Source organism: Chaetodon auriga, chromosome 17, assembly GCF_051107435.1.
Source record: "Chaetodon auriga isolate fChaAug3 chromosome 17, fChaAug3.hap1, whole genome shotgun sequence".
Taxonomy (NCBI): Eukaryota; Metazoa; Chordata; class Actinopteri; order Chaetodontiformes; family Chaetodontidae; genus Chaetodon; species Chaetodon auriga.
In genome coordinates, this window is record NC_135090.1 from 2813327 (window position 1) to 2833083 (window position 19757).

A 19757-nucleotide genomic window follows, 5' to 3' on the forward strand; every position below is an offset into this window, starting at 1 on the left:
GTGATCATCTCACATCCCATTTGGTATTGAACTCCCTGCTTCAGGCTGCGGCCAGCAGCACACATGGCTTATCATTTATTAGTGAAAATCTTAATTTTCACTTAATCACTTAAACTTAATCTGTTTGCTGACAATGACACGGCTGGATTGCTTTAGATTGACATACTGTCAATCTAAAGTTTGTATCTAAGGTTTGGGCTATTCACTGCAGTAATGAATGCTTCCATTGCTGAAGAATATTATAGGATGGTAATGATTGTTCAAACCCTCAGGTGCTACCATGGGAGCCGAGTTATGGCTTGTGGAACACTTTAGATTTTGATCATAAAAACACATGAAAATATGAATTAATGGTCTTTTTTTTTTTCTTTTGGCAAGTGACCATGCTGTGAGCAGGATAATGCTCTTTGTGGTGTCCATAATCAGGAATTAATGGATCCTGCAACCATCCTCCATTGCATGTCAGATAGTTCTGGCCTCCCCATCGTCCATTAATTCCTGATGTGACACCTTGTCGGGCATTATCCCTTCAGTGCATTTCTCTTGTATGCTTAAACACACTCAAGCTTGCAATCTGGGTGTGTGGCAATGAATGATGGGTAGTCTTAATCATGACGGGCTGTGTGCAAAATCAATTATTGTACGTCTTTTTGGATAAATGTGTCAGCTAAATAAATGTAACGTAACATAACAACATTTGAAAAAGAATTAAACATGAGAATGCAAGTAACTGTAAGAAACTGTGATGTTTGTAATTAAAGCAGATATGACAGATGATGAATTAATGCTCTTCCGACCTGTGTGTGAGCCTCCATATGTACTTCACGCAACCCCTGCATAAGTCAGTGGCCCACTTCAGCCAGTCCAGTTAAAAAAAGTCTTGGCACCCCACTGAGGAGTCACTGCAGTCAGTAGTGAAGAATCCCACTTCGACTTTGATCAAAGTTGAAGTCCTACTTTTTACTGAGAGTTTCTGACTCAGAAATCAAGGTTTAGGACAATTTCTTATAAATTTTGTAAATACTGGTCCTGGCTAATAAAGCCGTACATGACTCTTGTGTTTCATATCATAACCCAAATATAATTAAAGCCAGCGTGAGACTAAGGAGCACGACTGCGAATGTAGACCAGAAGGTGAATAAAGTTTAATCAAACTAAAATATCATTTAATGATTTACTATGAAAAAATCAGTCCCCTCAGGGCACCAGCGGATGTCTGGCCTCAGGCACCAGAAATGTTCCTGCTTCCAAGAGCTTAAAGGAAATGCACTGATAAGTAAGAGGCATGACTAAGAATATGACTGCAACCCTATTAATTATTCCTTCGCCTTAAAAGAAGTATGCATCTAGAAGCCAGTGTGCAGTGAGCAGAAATCTCTCAGGTTCTTTAGCACAGAATCATGCATCTCCCTTTCATTAGGCACATGCAGCACGCTGGAGGACAGCAAATTGGGCCGAACTAATTACAATTTAAACGAAACCATAATTGGACATTTTGCGCTTGTCACACGATGAGAGACAGATGGGTTTGTAATTACATTACAAGTCTGACATCACGGTGGTGAGTTACGATGCACACCTCCCCGTGCCCTTCATGGAGTGCTGAGGAGAAGTGGCCCACGTTCAAAAACAATTTACTGTTGATTTCCATAATCAGTCAGCGTCAACACCAGGATACTTCATCAACCAAATCAGGATAAATCACCACACTTATCAACATCATGTTAGTCTGATTTCAGGCTAATGCTGCAAAATGGGATGAAATCTGTTAAATTTATGGACAGTATTTCATAACAGGAGGAAGCTAATGTTCAATACTCTATTGCTAAATGATGTAACTCAAGAGTAATCTTAGCCTATATATCTTGTAGAAAGGAAACTCACAAAACTCACAATGCAATATGAGCATGATGTTTTGGCTTCGTGTTGTGATATTTTAATGCATTTTGCTCTGCTTTTTAATTTAGAAATAGATGTTCAATAATACCCAAGGGTGCAGACTAAAAGAAAAGAAAAGCCTGTGCAGTCATCACTCAATGAACTACTTTCTGCGAATTCATGATTTTCTTGTGTGAAAGCAACTGGCATTTCTCTTTCTTGCTTACTCAGCAGTACACTCAGATGTTTTACTGAAACAAAACAGCACAAAGTAAAACTACTTAATTATTATGGAGACCTAAAGTGTTCAAAATTAAATAAATCAATAAGACATTACAAAACAAATATTCATAAGAATAACTACAGACAAAATACATAACATTACCATAAAACTGTGAAATAATAAGCAACAGTCAGTCACATTACTAGTTCTGCTCCATGATTGGCAGACTTTCTGATGAAAATATCATTATGAATTAAAACAAACAACATTTTAAAACTAAAAAAGCACTGAAATTTAATAATAAACAATACACTCATAAATAATATATAACATTACCTCTACTAGACTGCTATTGTTAAAAACAATCAGCATGCTGACCTGCTGCAGTATTTCCCAATTTCATGGCATAAATGTCTGCTATTATTCATATGATTATCTTTTTTGCGATGTCTATTAATCAGTTTTGAGCACATTGGGCTCTCCACCGCCGTTCAAATGGTCAGGTAGAGGTTTGCAGTATTGACGGCTTCCCAACCCAGTTAGGGAGCAGAAACCATTCCAGTGACCAGCTTTACAGGAACAGAGAAAGAGGAATGGAGGATGGTGGGAACATAAGACAAATGATTATTTTTTTCATTTTTGATTTTTTAAGGAAATGTCATAAAAATGATAACCCCATCATTGCAACACTTGACCTTGTTTTGGTCATGCATGTAAGGCTTTGTTACATTTTCCTCATGCTGTCTTTTCTTAATGACTTCAACTAAACCATTAATGGGGATATGAACACCATTATAGATACGTTGGGCAAAAGTTTTAAAAAGGCAATAAAGATAGCTTAAAAATCCAAATTAGCCATTCATCGTCTGGAGAACATGAATGTGATTCTGTCAATTTCATGATAAGATGTCCATTTGTGTGTGTGCCCATGTATTACTCAACTTCCTTATGGGTTATAGTTAAGGTAAGTCTCCAGGAAATTAATATAAGTCTATGTAATGTCCCCAAAAGTGAGGAAAACCTAATGTGTGTGTGTGTGTATGTGTGTGTGTGTGTGTGCGTGCATGCACACGCGTGTGCTCACCGAGGAAGTTTGGTTCAGACAGACATTAGCCCTAATACAGCCCCATCATTCATTTAAACAGAGCCAGTCTGGTTGCCAGTGGGAACACAGACTCACAAAGTTCATAAAAAACAACACGAGGTTGTCCGGCAAAAAGTTGAGCCAGGCTCAGTTACTGCAGTGTAACATTACCTCATCCAGCCAGGTGCTGCACGGGCCAGTGGTGAAAGATAAAATAGTTGTTGTAAAGGGATGTACTCCTAAGTATTACAAACCATTGTGCAGTCTTTTCACATCTGTTAAGCATTTACAGCAGTTAGAAAAAGCATTTTTATGGAAAAAAAAAGCATCAAATCACTGTGAAAATGTGACCATGTGAAGAGACTTGGAGAGATGCAGCTACACATCACCTGATTCTGCAGCTCCTTTCAGGTTTGCGGAGCTTCAGATTTTCACCTCAGTCTCAGCTGTTCATGTTAGGATGTCTCTGCCTCCTGCTCTCTTTTCTTGTGTTTCCCTGTGTTTTCCCCCTGTTCCTTTGTGTCATATGAGTCCTCTCCTTGTGTCTGCACCTGTATATGTGCATGTGTGTGTATGTGTCTGCACTGGGCGATTTCTCTGCAATCACCTACACCTGCTCCCTGCGCCAATCGTCCCACCACAGCTGCAGCCAACCCATAACCACCAGACACAGGATGAAAACCTGCATTTCCTCACCAGTCAGATTGTTGTCCTCACTAGCCTGGTAACTTATCTCGGCCACAGAGCTCTCCTTGTGCTTTGTTCATGCTCGAGTTTGTTAGCCTTGCCTGTTTCTGAGTTACTAAGTCTGCTCTCCTCGTGCATCAACCTGCCAAGTCCACCCAGTTCCAGTCCATCCTGCTGATTCACCTCACCTGCCGGCCCGTTCCTTCCTGGATCTGCATGGATTGTCTCCCAGTGATCAATAAACATTTTTGTGACATTTTATTCAAATCAGTATATGTGTCCTGCATTTGGAGTCCACCCCTTTCCTCAGCCCTCAAAAGTTCAGCTCACAACTGTACTGTTGTGGTTCATTCTCATCGCTTTCATAGTGTCATTTTTGTCTGCAGCAGGGAGCTGTTTTCAGTGAAAAAGCTCTAAAAACCCATCATACACTACCTGCTCAGCACCAAACAGTAGACAAACAGAGTTACAGAGTAGCTGGTGAACTTAGTCTAGTTTTCTCCTAAAAAGCTAACAGGGATCAAATATTGGACTTAAATTCATCATTCATTTGCCATCAACTTATTGTGTTAGGTAATATGTGCACCTGTAATAGGTAATAACAGTACAGACGCAGACAGACACATGGGGAGAGAGAAGGGGATGACATGCAACAAAAGTCAAAGTCAAACTCAGGACACTGTGGTCACATGGTAATGGTAATGCTTTAAGCATTAGGTTACCATAACACCTCAGCATTACCCATTGTCACCTCTCAGTTGAAACAAGCAGAGATCAAATTATTTGTTCCAAAAAACTATTAATCCGACATAAATGGGATGGCACTGCAGGAAAGATCGGGCTTATCTTCAGGGGACCACAGATATTCACAGCAAATTTCAGTTTGGTGGTGTGGCCAGTAGTGGTGGAGTTATCTCTGCTTTGGACCAATGCGTTGGACAGAATGACCGGCTGACTCACAGGCATCATTATTTTTGAGCAAAAACTATATCTGAACAAGTTCTGCAATTAGCTGTGTCCTATCATCTTTTACATTATTCTGCCATTTACAAATGGCATGTACTATATTGTATCATACTATGATTAAAAAAATTACATGAACTCAGATTCTATGTAAAAAGCACTTATATGTAATGCTGTTGTATAATACCTTGTGAGCACCATTTCATGCAATCAGTTTACCCAATATTTATATTCCCCTGAAAAGAAAAGGTGGCTCTTCCTCATAGATAGGCAGTGTGAACTGAGTCTACAGAGTGTGAGTTTACCTACTGCTAATCCCTACTTACCCAAAAGAAGTTCAACATCCTATACTGTATATCAAGTAGCCTGAGCTACAGCAAACAAAGTATTCAACAGGGGTGAGAGCTGTCATCTTCCATAAGCAAACTTGTGGTTTTAACCAGCTGCTCAGACACAATGCTAAGTTATGACCCCTGCTGCTGCCAACACAGAAGCACAATTCATGTCCCCGGGTGACGCACAGATGGGATTAGAACTAAGATGTCTGAATTGAGGTTTGTGCATGATGATGAACTGCATCCGGATATTACACTTATCTAGTTACATGATTGTATAAGAACTATTCAGTCCCATCACTTAAATATAAAGGAATGGTATGTGTTGAGGTCACCTGTAGATTTGTGTGTGTTATAAGATGGAAGACACTGGAGAAAACTGTATTTTGAAAAATTAATTAAGTGTTGAACTTGCTATTTTGGAATTGAAAGTCAACATTTTAACCATTGATGGGTTTAAGGCTGGGGTGGGGAACTTTTTTTCTCTAAAGGGTTTATAACTTTCTCCAAGGGCCATACTAAATTACCGAACACACTAACCTCTAATGTGATGGCTGGAACTGCTTCTCTTTAGTGATGTTACTACTACAGGCGCATCAGCTGGTTCCACATTAAACGGCATAGCAAACATGTTCACTCTCTTTTGTTTACTTTTCATGTCCTGAAACCTCTCACCACATGCCTGAAGGAGTTTTTCACTCTCACCAACATACTCAGATATCATAGCAGGCTTTTGTTCTTGTTGGGTTGGAAAATGCACAGTGCTACCCCTTCCAGGTGCACTCGAATGCAGATACATTTGAAAGCAGAGAGCTGAGAAGCTGGCTGGAGCTTGATGTTCAGCTCTGAGAGGTACTGGGTAATGCCCACCATGAAGGCCAAAACACACAGACATTATTACTGAGTTCCACTAGAGGCTTTCCCTCATCTCTTTGAATTATTCCAGACAAAAAGACACTTTGGAACAACTGGGCTTTGTCTGATGGTAGGAGCTGTGCAGCAGCAACAAGGTACTCCTTCACAAATTTTCTTTCTGAATGAGGTTTCATCTTCTTAGCTATTAGCTCACTCACCACAAAACTTGCCTGCATAACACTGTCTCTGTCAGAATGTAGTCTTGTGAAAGCTGCTTGTTGAGCATCCAAACTCTGCTGAAGACCTTAACTTAATCAAAGCACATTTGTCCTGGCAGCTTATACAGTTTAGCTGTTATGATGCTTGAGATTGGCCTTTTTCATCACTGCAAGCACATTCCGATAAACTCACTTAGTCACAGTGGCTTGACAACAACGTAACCACCAGGTGCATGTTGCATTCTAAGCTAGGCTAACCACATCCCAACTACTTAACACAGAGACATGAAATTTGTATCAATCTTCTAATCTCACTTTCAAAAAGAAAGCAAATGTGTTTATTTCCAAAAATTTATCTACAGTATGATGAAGAGATAGCTGAAAACATTTGGCGGAATAACTGGAAAAAAAAGTTTCTAGTACAGAATGCTTATCTAAAGGCAAATACATTTATTATTGTTTTGTATTATTTATGTATTTATTTGTTTGTTTTGTTCTTATGATATTTTTTAACATAAAGTTTGCAAACCATTTCCATTTTAGTGGAAAGGCCAAGAAACATTCATTACTAGGTTCAACATTCATACTAACACATAATTATCTGAAATAATTAATTGGAGTTATCACTGTGATAGTGGCCTCTTTTTGCTGAGGTAACACTGTCACTATAAGAGCAGGTCAAGGATAGATGGCATGAGAGTTCCCATGAAATGTTAGGCCCACAGAAGCTGCGGTGCAGGGAAACTAATGGCAGTTCAGGTATGTATATTTGTCTCTGCGTAGTAAAAAAATGTCCCTATAATTGTCAGTAAACTGCAAGTACAGCCAATGAGATTATGATTAAGCTTGCAGGCTAAGGCTGATGAATGGTGATTTTGTAGTCCTACTGATTCTTGTAGATCGGTAAAACGGCTTAGGTGTGTGATATCTCCACCACGCTGAGTGCAATACTGAACCGTGGGTCACCATAGTGGTGATAAAGTACAACGATAGATAGAGTCATATCATAGTGGTGTATGTTCCACTAAACTGTTTCCATTTTGTATTTATTGCTTAATATAGACTGGAGACCATGTTGATTGTGTGTGTGTCTTCGCGTGAAGGCTGCACACTGAAGCGAGAGTGAGTTCATGACTTTCTTCTGAAATGTATTTGTTCAGGAATGCACATTTCCTGGTGAATGAATGTATTTTATTGTCAGGTAACTGTAAGTAGTTTAACAAATGTATTTAATTGTGTTGTATTTTTAATTCTATTTAGAATTAGCCACTAGTGTTGTTTATAGATACCTAATATTAATGTCTGGAGGGGCATTGAGCTAAAGTCTGTGTACTGTAATCGTTCATGTACTGTGGTAGTCAGGGTGGCTTACCTGTACCATTGTTTATCAGCACCAAAGTGAGTGGTTTGGAGGTAAGAGTCAGTATATACAGGAAAAGCACAGGAAAAGGGAAAAAAACTGTTCAGTCCTGTTAGCACTATGATCATTTTAAAACCTCAAAATTAGACCATTAAAGCTGCTCTTTCTTGAGTGAAGACTCACAAAATTATTTTGCTCTGTGTCGGGTCCCATCATTTATGATCAGGCCACAAATATACCCAGTAATACATATTATATTATCAGTTGACGTATTATCACACTTTTTGGTGAAGTTGGTCTTTGCTGAAAAAAGTCTTATTTTCCTTGGCTGGGCTGGTGTGTGTGTGTGTGTGTGTGTGTGTGTGTGTGTGTGTGTGTGTGTGTGTGTGTGTATGTGGTGTTCAATAGACTGTACCAGCAGTAATCCCTGCTCTTTGCTATTCATACCTTCTGTCAGGAAATGATTGACTCTTCCAATCCCTACGAAATAAAACATTCATATTAATTTAGCTCGTAGCAGGTGGGGGGCTCTTTTTGTGGCTTTATTTGAAGGATCAGAAAATCCCATCGAGATCAAAATGAAACTGCTAAAGCCCAAACTCCAATTGAAGTTTGATATCATCCTCTGGTAAACATGAGTGGATTTGGCTTTAATAGCTGCCTTTAATCCCTGGGATGTGATTTAACTGGAAGAAGCGCAGGTCAATGATGAAAAAACTTGGAAAATATGATTATGTTATCCAGAAATATTTGAACCCTGGAGAATTACCTGTCACCGGCTGTGAAAAGGGGATGAATAGCCAAAATTCTCATTCGGAATTACATTCTGTTCCTTTGTATACAAATCGGCTTACTCATTGTTTTGACAGATTGCACAACAATGCTGTTAAAATTCAGCTCAGGCTGCAGCCATTGCACTGAGGAGTCTATTGGATGCAGAACAGAAGTTTGCAAATTTTACATCAACAACTGTGAACGCCATGTCCTGGATGCAGACACACACACACACACACACACACACACACACACACACGAATAACAGGAATTTGTTTAAGCCCAGGAGTAATTACATGCATGCTTTGGCCCAACACTGAGTATTAACAAAAATTAAAAAGCCATGAATCCATAGTTTGAAAACAAACAACAGAGTGAGAACTGTCAGACTATTTGACCCATTTACTGGACAAATTGCTGTCATGGGTATTCGGGCTCCCCTTTGAGGGGGGAGTTTTTAAAATCCACGACTGTTTTGTTTTTGTTTTTTTTATAATGTTTGACACCTTACTGTCTCAAGAGTTTCAATGGGTAGTCGAGGAGTTAGCGCTGCACATCCAGAAAGTTTTTGACTAATAGGAGGCTGAGTAAATAAATAAATAAGTAAATAAAACATAAAAAACACAACAATCAAAACTGAAGTGGGACACAGCAGGTTATCCTGAGTTTTAGTTCCTAATATGGGTCAAGCTCCAGAAATACTGGATCCTACATTACCCTTAATGCAACCCAGTAGTGTCTCTCTGTTGGACCCTTGTTTCCTGGTAAACACCCACATCCGTTTAAACTCTTTTTCAGGCTTTTTATCAAAAAGCTGCAGTATCCAAACTCACTCCCAGATAACCCAGATGCCATTATGAATTTTCTTGTAAAGGGGGTACTCCACCAACTTCACACATATAAGTCAGTGTACATATATGCAGTACTACTCAGTTTCTACAGTTCTATAACTATAACATCTTCTGTGGCTCTGGAGAGGCTTTGTCATTTCTTGAGCAAGTCAGCCTTGGCTTGGAGACTACTGATTAAAAAACAAAAAGCCTTGGTTACAAAATTGTTTTATGTGCTCACCAAAGTAATTGTCCAGATCCATTGTTGAGAACTGGTAGGGGCAGGTTTGATTATTAGCAAATATCAGAGAGTTAATGATATTGACAAAATTGCTCTCAGAAACGATAGCTGTGGGATACCACCCTTGGATCAGGGACTAATAACAGAACTGTGGATTTACTCTAACAAATGTACTATTTGAGGACAATTTTCTCTTTATAAGGTGAACAGTGAAAGGTTGAATCTGAGCACTGACCATCACAACCAGCTGTTATCACAACACATATGCACAAATAATGACTGACAGCTACTCATTAGAAGGACAACAGTTTATTTAAGTTTATTTAACTTGAGCAACACAGATTAACAATCAATAATACTTCAATCAATAAGGATCCACATTCCAACTACAGCTAGAACTACTCAACAATCAGTTATAAGCACAAGCAACTACAATAACAAGCATAAAGACAGCAAGCAAGCCTGTGCATCTTGGATTGTGTGTCTGTGAGAGAGAGAGTGGGACAGGGGGAGATAAAGGAGAAAGAGAGAGAAGGCAAGGTGGCAGAAGTGACCACCAGAGATAAACAGAGAAATGAGATGCAAGATGGGGGATGTGATTCACACGTCTCTGACAACAAGATGACATGGAGCCAAGCCGAGTTATGCTACCACGTGCATTAAAGGTGTGTGTGTGGATGCTTGTAAAGGCATGTAGATGTGTGTGTGTGTGTGTGTGTGTGTGTGTGTGTGTGTGTGTGTGCGTGTGCGTGTGTGTGGGTTAGTAAAAGAGAGAGAGGGAAAGGAGCTCAAAGCGAAGCAAAGAAGATCATAACTGCCATGGAACGACACAATCATTCAGAGACCCAGCATGCAAACTTGGGTTCATCAGCCATGGGACTGGTCTGGTATATGATTAAATGCAACTTACTGGTTTTTCTTGCACTGGCAGAAAATAAAACAAGCAAAGTTCAATGGTATGGAACAAAGCAATCACTGTAACATGATAACACAAATGATTGAGGTATCTCAAACAGCAACAACAGGAATCGTTTTGTTAATTTCACAATAGTTACTCACTATCATTAACCTGTCTCTGCCCAGACAATAGCCTCTTTCTTGAGACGGCTGCAGGGTGTGATTAACATGTGTTTAGTCCATCTGGTAGGTCCACCAGAGTTTGTTGCTTCAGACAATGGCGGGGCTGGCATATCGCTTCCTTGGCAGGTTTAACAGCAGGCTGGCCCTTGTATAGCATTAGAGGAGACCCTGAAAGTTGACATCATTGAAAGAGAGTCACAGAAGTTGTCCTTTCTTGAAAAAAATCTGGAATCCCCACCTTCCTTTTTCTCTCTCTGTCCAAACGTGTTCTGTGAACACAACTCATTCAGCATCTTCACTGACTGGTGCCTAGACTGCATGAAGTACGAACATTAGGTGAGGAACAAGACACTTCCTGCAGCATTGTGGCATCGCAGTGGAGAGGTGAGGTGAAGTGGTGCATGTCGATTCTTATATCCTTGGTGGCATCGTGACTGTGTCACAGGAAGTCCTCCTAGTCACAGTGTGTCTCGTCCAATTGCAAATCAAGATTTGGATTCAAACCAAATCTCACACTCAGGTAAGATTCACAAGGCCTGATGGGGTATTGGTGCCGTTTCATTACTCAGGCATCTGTCTTTACATGTGGGCCTCTTTTTCCTCACCCATGTAGTGAGGTCCCAACAATGCATACTTATACATAATGAGAATAGGTTGTAGACAGGTATGCATATAAATATACAGGTAGGTAAATATGTAAATGCTTATACTGTGATTAACACGTTTATCAACCATATTCTAATATTAGTTAGTACCTTAGTTAACATGTAAATTCTTGGAAAATGTTAACAAGAGACATTTTTTTTGCCATACAATGCTTATTATTCTATGATTTATCAGTTAGTGCTTTATCATCTTTCTAAACTAGTAAATAATGTATACATTAATACCTTAGTTAGAATGAACACCATTAAAATAATAGTAAATATCACAAGACACATTTGTCAACTGTTAATTCACTAAAATTAATGCTTATTACTGCATTACATTAATGTAATTAATGTACCAGGAATGTTATGGAGGCTTGTACAAACAAATGCTGAAGATGAGACAGTTTAGTGTGTCAAAGTGTTGTTACCTCCATTTACAGAAGTCTAATATCTGTTCTGTAATGGTCCATGGCCACTGCAAGATTTAGGATATAACTGTACTGTGTCAAATAGTCTATGGTCATGGGAATCTGGTTTAATATGTGTCTCGTACCTGTGTTAAACTCCTTTATGTGGGCACTTTGGAGAATAACTATAACACCTCTACACACCTTGCCTTTGTTTGGGCTCTCATGGCAGTGTATAATCAGTCAACCATGATGGAGCACATACACACCGTGGTGTGTACCTCTATGAGAACAAGTTGGGGATCGGCTTTGTTGGACGATGCACATGGCATAGAAGCCACAAAACAGATCAGCAGTAATTTCACGCTTGGAGAGAGAGGATAGATCCATGTAGCAGGAGTTAACACACTGTTAGGCTTAGACCAGTGCTTCCAAACCTTTTAAGGTTGCGGGCCCTTTAAGATGAAGTAAAACTGCATACAGGTTATTCCTTTCGTGCATTTTTTAATAATAACAACAACAACATCGTCCTAGACTTTTCTGATAACTCTGATAAGAAGTTTAACTGAACCGAATTCACAAACATATAATGATTGTACCGATGGAAGTTTTTCCTCACTTGTTTTTCATTTTACTTTACTGAATAGACATGTACATACACATACGGCACCTGGTGAGCTTAGAGCCACAGCCACAAGACTGGACACATCCTGCTGTTTCAAATGTAGTGCTGTCTGCCCTAATTTAGAGCATTCCAAATTGCCTTTTTCTGAGGTTTTGTCTAAGTGTATACTCAATAAAGGTGTTCAGAGCATGTTAAAAATTATTAGCATTTAGTTTTACTTTCTTTTCACCCCTCACCTTTATTTGCTTGCTACTGATAGTTGCCCCTGACCCCCATTTTGGAGAATGTGTTAAGCCAATAGAAGGATAAGTTCAGTTAAGTGTCATAGAGCTTCATGTGTAGTCCAAAAACTATTGAAAACACATGAATGACCCACACTGTTGTACTTGGTGACACATTCCTCCATTACCATGACCACACACATAGTAGTTTATTTTGACTCAATCTCACATACACTGTCCTGCTGCCAGAAATACTCATTAAAGCAGCAAAATGGACTCTGTCTGTATGAGCCATTAGAGTCAGTGCCTTTTTTTTGCTCATCTGTACCCAGAGGAACAGTACAAATTAAGGATGGTGACAGATCTGGCCAAAGGTTGCTGAAAATGAAAATTATATTAAAATTTCACTGATAAAACAAGTCTTTATTTTATTTATCTATTTTCAGTCATTCTCCTAGTGTGTCTCCTTGCCCTTTTCCTAGTGTTATTGTTGTCTGTCTGTTCTCCCCTGTCTGTGCAGCTGGGTGTCTCCCTGCACCCAGTCAGCTCCGCCCCCTCAGGGGCTCACCTGAGAGGCATGTTCCTGATTAGGCACAGTACTTAAGGAGAGAGCTCTCTCCTACCTGTGCCGGATTATTCCTCTGTCCATGGCTGTGTCTGGTTGTTCCCAGCGTGAGTACTACGTTTCTGTTCCTCCTCTCCTTGTGAAGTTTGCTAATGCTAACTGTCCTTGAACTGCCACTAATCGTGTGCTCCTGTGTTACAGTGCCTACCTGCCACTTCAGCACATGCCTTGCCTCAAACCTGCTTTGTCGGAACCCCCTTTGTTCTCTCCCACTCTTTTTGAGTGCGCCTTTATTTATTCTCCACTCCTTACGAGTGCGCTTTTTGTTGTTATTCTTGTTTTACTTGATTGCTGTGTTCGGGTCTGCATCTTTGGGTCCAAACAAATTTATTAGGCAAAAGCTTAACAGATAGGTGATCAAACAATTATCACAAACAATATAGACCCATTCAAAACACACACAGGCAAAGCATAAACATTGTTCATAGCAACACTTCCACTGGCCAAGATTTTTATAAATGGGAAGCAAAATTATGTGCCTTTAGTTCTTGTTGACTGAATCTAGACCAAGATTTACAATGATCAAATGATAATACAGTGAATAACTGTATAATAACTGTAAAAACTAAAACACATCAAACTTAACTCTACCTGGAGCTTCTGCATTTGTGTTGAGACTGGATTTTTAACATCTTTCATATTATTAAAGACTAAGTTGACCAAGCTATAAGCCAGACATAGAGAGAGACAGGCGGACAGAGAGAGAGAGGGAGGGAGAGAAGAAGAAGGAAAAAACAGACAATTATCAATCAAGGCAGCAGATTGGAGCATTTAAAAAGACTCATTCATACAAAGATGTGTGGCAGCATTTCAGTGCCTCTGATTAGAATCCTAGAATTGTAAATTGTGGCTAATTAGGCTGTCATGGGTTCATTAAGGGCTTCAGCGACTCAGCTTTCCCTCACCTGCATGTATATTAAAACTCATTAGCCTCCTTGTCTGAGACACCACTTGCATTAATTGCCATTGATGCCCTGGCTCTCTGTGCCAGGGCCTTTTCATGCTCCCTTGCACAGCATAGTTAGCAACATGAAAGTCCTTTGAGAATAAGCATTTTTTCCTCCCTCAGCTCCTCAGTCCACCAAAAAAACCTACAACAGTAAGACAGTAAAGGTGGTGAGTGTAAAAAGAGGAAAGGAAAGTTGCAGTCTTCATGAAACCAATAAAACAATGTCAAGCATCCATTTATTATTGTGGTGCTTATCCACGTGAGGGTCACAGTGGAAGCAGACTAAACAAAGTAGCCCACATGTCCTTCTCCTGAGCTATATCCTCCACCTCCTCCTAAGCATTCCTTGTAGAGATATTCTGGATTCATCCAACTGGGAGGAGACCCCACAGCAGACACAAAACACACAGGCCGGAACAATGTTAACCAAAATACCTTTAATTAACAGAACATCACATTTATTTGGGCAAAGTGAGTTTTTGTGACATGCCATCCCTTCTTCAATTAAATTAAATTCAGTTTTATTTATATTGCACCAAAACACAAAAGTTTTCTCAGGAGACTTTCCATATTGATCAGGCTGACCATATTCATATCATTTGATGTACAGATACATATGAGGAAGTACTTGGCCACAGCAGTGAGGGAAAACTTCCTTTTATCGAGCAGAAACCTTGAGCAGAACCAGGTTCTCGGTGGACGGCCATCTGTCTCGACCAGGGAGGTTTAGAGAAAGACAGAAAGAGACAGAGCAATATGCACAACAATGACAATAACTGTAGTAACAGCTATATTAATAATAGCCATATGACTAATAATGCAATGACATATTATTGTATGTGTATGATAGTATATGTATATAATGATATATGATGGTATATGTATATAGTAACAATAATATGTACTAAAAATAGGAATATTGGTAATAATAAGAACAGTTGCAGTGGGTGTTAAGTAGGGCCATGGCAGTAGGCATAACCATGATCCATGGGAAGGAGCAAGAGGAGAAAGCACAAAGAGTCAGGGGAAGAAGTCAAGTTAGTGACATGCATTAATGGGACATGACTGTGTACAGATGGAGAGGGAGAGGAGAGAGGAGCTCGGGTCCCCCAGCAGTCTAAACCTATAACAGCATAAGCGCTAGGCACTCGTCCAAGGCAAGCCTGAGCCAGCCCTAACTGTAACCTTTCTCAAAGGGGAAAATTTTAAGGCAACTCTTGAAGGTAGAGGGGGTGTTTTGCCTCCCGGACTACGACTGTACACTGTAAGAAAAGATACACCATATCTACTCAATAAAAATGAGGCAACAGATTACAAGCAATAGTATTAATTAAATTTCACTATGTTTGGTATTGAGTAAACGTTAATTAAATGAAGCCCTTAATACTTATCCATTTAATGAGTAGATTCAAATGCAAAACAATATGGAATTAATTAAAACCGAAACAAAAATATTGACTTGATATGACAAAGATAAACTACTTAATGTGTAAATAGTATTAATAAAAATTAATTTAATTCTACATATCAATTCTATATAACTGAGTAATAATCATCTACATTGATCAGTGCATTGATTTGAATTTGATCAATGCAATCAATTAAATCTAAATATTCTTCTTTCTTAGGAATAACTAGTATATGTCCCAGAGAGTAAGAACTCAAATGACATTGAATGTTACTCAAATAAAACATTTATTAACTTTCTACACATTGTGTAGCCCAAAAAGTGTGTACTGCAACCATGGTCTCAATTGCTGACTTCAAACGATTTTGTAAAAACAAAAATATATGCCCTATTACATGATGGTCATGTGTCTCTGTAAACATTTGTTTCCATGCTTTATCAACTCAGTTAGCCACTAAATTAGATCAAGAAACATTTTAAAGAAACATAATCCTCCTGAAGTGCATCTGCCAAAACATAAACCATACAAGTGCTAACGACTCTCAGGACATTCGTTTAATGCCGAGTCAGGGCAGTTAAGCTGGGTCTCTATTTGTATCATCACATAGATCTCTTCAGCACCAGTGCCATACCAGATGCGTGCCTTGAAAAGGCCACAACATTGACATTGTATTCAGCGGCATGTTGTACACTCAGCTTTTGGCTGTAAAGCATTCACCCGCTTGATATGAAAAAGCAAACGCAAAGTTTAAGCTTGTATTTGCTATGAAAAAGTGTCAAAGTTGAAACACAGCCCAAGAGTGTAAAGTGTGGAGATTTTTTGTTTGTTTTTTTGTTCATTTTATGGAGTAAAAAACAATTGTTTTTTGAATTAACAACAATAGAAATTTCACTGATGTTTGTGGGATAGAGTCCAAATCAGTGCGCACTTACAAGTGTGCAATTCTCAAACTCTGTAGAAGCTGAAAATTGTGTTGCACAATAGCGTGCACTGCTACCAGTCTCAGTTTCAAGCCAGAAGTTTGCTCTTGAGGGACTGGACTTTGTTGGACAGCTCTGAGTCATCAAGTTCCAAGAACAGTTTTTGGAATACCTCAAAGGTATACTTCAGCTGTCTGGGATAATCGAGATTCAGTGCGTTGGTCAAACCAAGGAGAACCAAGTCCTGTGATGACTTCCATGCCCTCTATGACAATTCCAATGTCCTTTGGGCTGTTGCTTGTAGAAGCTCCGGGCTTTGTGGTCACAGTAATTGCCATTATTAGCTGCTCAAGTTCCTCAACGTTCACCATGTCCTGCAACATGAAATTGAGTCTTAGTATAAAACTGTGAAAAAATATATTCCAAGCATATCGCATCACTGAAGCTGTTAAAAAAAAGATACTACAAAAAACAAAAGATCAGATCTGTGTAAATCTACTTGTCTACATCATCTACTCGAGGAGTTAAGAAATTATGGTCCTTAGATTAGGTTAATGCAAATTAAGCTCACCTACGTTGAATTCTTTGATGAGATGTCCCCCATGTTCTCCAAGGTATTCCGTTAGGCACCGGATGACAACCTCTCTGGTCCGCTCAATAGAAGAGTGCACTGATTCCTGGAGAGGAATGGAACAACAGATAAGTCAAAAAAAAATCACTGTGGATGTTTCTGTAATTTCAAAATGTAAACAAATAACACACAAAATCTGTTTTTGTACACTCTGAATCCCATTTTAAAGGCGCCGAAAACATGCCACAACTACAACCTCTAAGGCTAAATAAATGCACAACTCCCTAACAAAAATGTACAATTTAAAAGAAGCCTTCGGGAGGGAGTGGCGTAAAAATGTAACTTAAGTGACTATATTTAACAAGCCATCCCTAAACAGTCATCTTTATGTGAAATGGCCGTTTTTTCTAATGGAAAAACAGCACTAAACAGCGCTAATCAAATATGAATAACGCGGTACTGTCCCATTTCTTACCTAAAATGTTTTCAGAAACCTCTTAAATTTACTGTTAAGCAGTAAATTGAGAAAGTTAGTGTAGCCGCCGCATTGTTCCCCTCCCCCAACATGCTAACAGTCTCGATGCTAGCGGGACATTAACACACTAGAATGAACATATTTATGCATGACAAGAAATACAATTGCAACTCTAGAACGTAACACTGTTAATACACTGACTTCACGTGTGTTTTTAGGTAAGTTACCGTCAAACTTGCAAGTTGAATCAAAACAGTGAAAGAACAGAGACAGTTAGCTCCCTTACCTGCCCGGGAAGACGACGCCACAAAAAAGGAAGTAAAGCCAACGGAAGTGCGGCAAGAGCAGTTTCAAAAATAAGATGCTCGTTATACTTCCAGCGATAATCCCCAATATTTCCCTTTATGGAAAGGCGTCTGACCCTAACCTTAAACCCAATGTTCTTGTTTGCGCAAGTTCATATGAACATACTGAAGATATATCAACAACACGTATTGGACATAGGAAACATGATAGCGGAAATGCTAACCCGCATCCTTCAAAGTAAAAGTTTGTGCTTCGATCCATATGAAATCCAGCGAAATTCTTCCAAAATGTATAAAGCCCCGTTCATATTAGGCTATAGTGCAACAACATCGCAGTACTACATTAACATATGAGCTTGACAGCAGAAGCTAACTTTCTGTTGCTGCTGAGCCTCTTTCTCTGTGATAGCTCATTTTATATTGTAATATGCCACCACACATGCGCTGTCATTATTAGCCCAGTGAAAACAAAATAAGTTTCCTTACCTTAGCCAATCAGCTAAAATTTTGCAAGATGAGCAATGGGGACGAAGATGGGCATTCACTGTCTGGACTCTCTTCAAATGTCTTGTGGCTAGATGATAGCCCGCTGCATTTAAAAAGAATGCACTTTGGCAGGAAGTGCTTTTCAATTAAAAATTGCCTGATTACATTGATTTGAATTCACTCAATATTCTCTCTGTTTGGAATTAAATAAACAGAATGCTTATGTTTTATCTAACTACAATGAGTGGATTTTATTCCAAACATTTTTATTTGAAAGTTAATTAAATAATTGCCACAAAATCAAAGACACAATTATATTGAATATATTTTACCTAATACATTAATTAAAATCTATCTGATCACAGAATCATTTCTTACAGTGTAAGATGATTCAACAGAGAAGCTTAATAGCTGAAGGCTATGGACCCCATTCTGTTTTTGGAGACTTTAGGAACCACAACTAAACCTGAATTCTGGGAACACAGTGTTCTAGTGGGGTAATGTGGTACTATGACCTCTTTAAGACATTATGGTGCTTGACCATTAAGGGGTTTTGTAGTGGTCTTCCGATACTTCTAACTCTTTCTCCATCTTTGAGTCCTCTGCTTCCAACTCTTCAGCCTCTAACTTATATGCTTCCAAATCTGGTTTTTCTTCTACCTGTGAAATGTCTGTGAGAAAAATGTTTTTTTTTTTTCATTATATTTCATAGAACAGTGAAATGGTGAAATTACTTCTTTATTCCTTTCAAATGAAATTGTTTAATTTTCTGAATAAAGTAATTGAATTGTCTCTGTAGCATAAAGTCTTCATCTGTTAAATTTGAAATGAATTGTGTTGATAACAGATTGTTATCATGACAAACTGATTTCCATGTTTCACTAATGTTTAATAGCCGTGTCACTGTATTATATTTACAATCTTCAGGTGCTACAGAGATTGAGATTGTCACTATTACTATGGTGAAGGTGTCTCCCTGCAGTTTGCCTGCATTTGAATGCAAGCTGTCTGAAGAAATGTACAATTTTTGATAGGGACAGTATGCATGTGAATTGTATTTTTTCTGTGCTCCTCTCCACAACCTTGACAAAGTTATTACTATACCATGTTTTATTCATTCATAGATCAATAATGCATGTTTACTCCTTTTTGTCTGAACTAAGTGCACACAAAATAATGCTGAAAGCTAACACCGCCAGCAAAGCCAAATCCCATATCTGTCAAGTCACTGAAGCCAGTATTGATGCTAGCAAACCCACCCCTGTAGACAAAATATTAATATCACTGCAATAAAGTAGTGGAGGAGGCTAAACTTGCTAAATTCGTTGTCGAGAAGATTCCAAAGTTATTTAGGGGAGAACATTTCCTGCTAAAGACAACTATGCACATCACGCTCTTCCTGGTATGTATCCACCATTTTCAAGTGAAGTGTTTAACAATGATCTCTGATATATACAAGCCCAGTGTATTTTATTTTAACTAATGGTGACAGATCAATTCCTGTACATGACTCAGTTCAGCAGGGCTGCCTTCTCTCGCCAGCCCTTTTTACTGTCTGGCTGGACTGCCTTGCCCTGAAAATAAGC

At 39.0% G+C, this 19757-nt stretch overlaps 1 long non-coding RNA gene across 1 annotated transcript; it reads right to left on the reverse strand.

Moving 5' to 3' along the window:
* Positions 1-15681: 15681 nt before the first annotated feature.
* LOC143335610 (uncharacterized) lies at positions 15682-18153 on the reverse strand. The gene is made up of 2 exons (XR_013078430.1): positions 16910-18153; positions 15682-16708 (listed from the first exon to the last, which is right to left on the reverse strand). It is a non-coding gene; the product is annotated as an uncharacterized LOC143335610 (long non-coding RNA).
* Positions 18154-19757: the final 1604 nt, after the last annotated feature.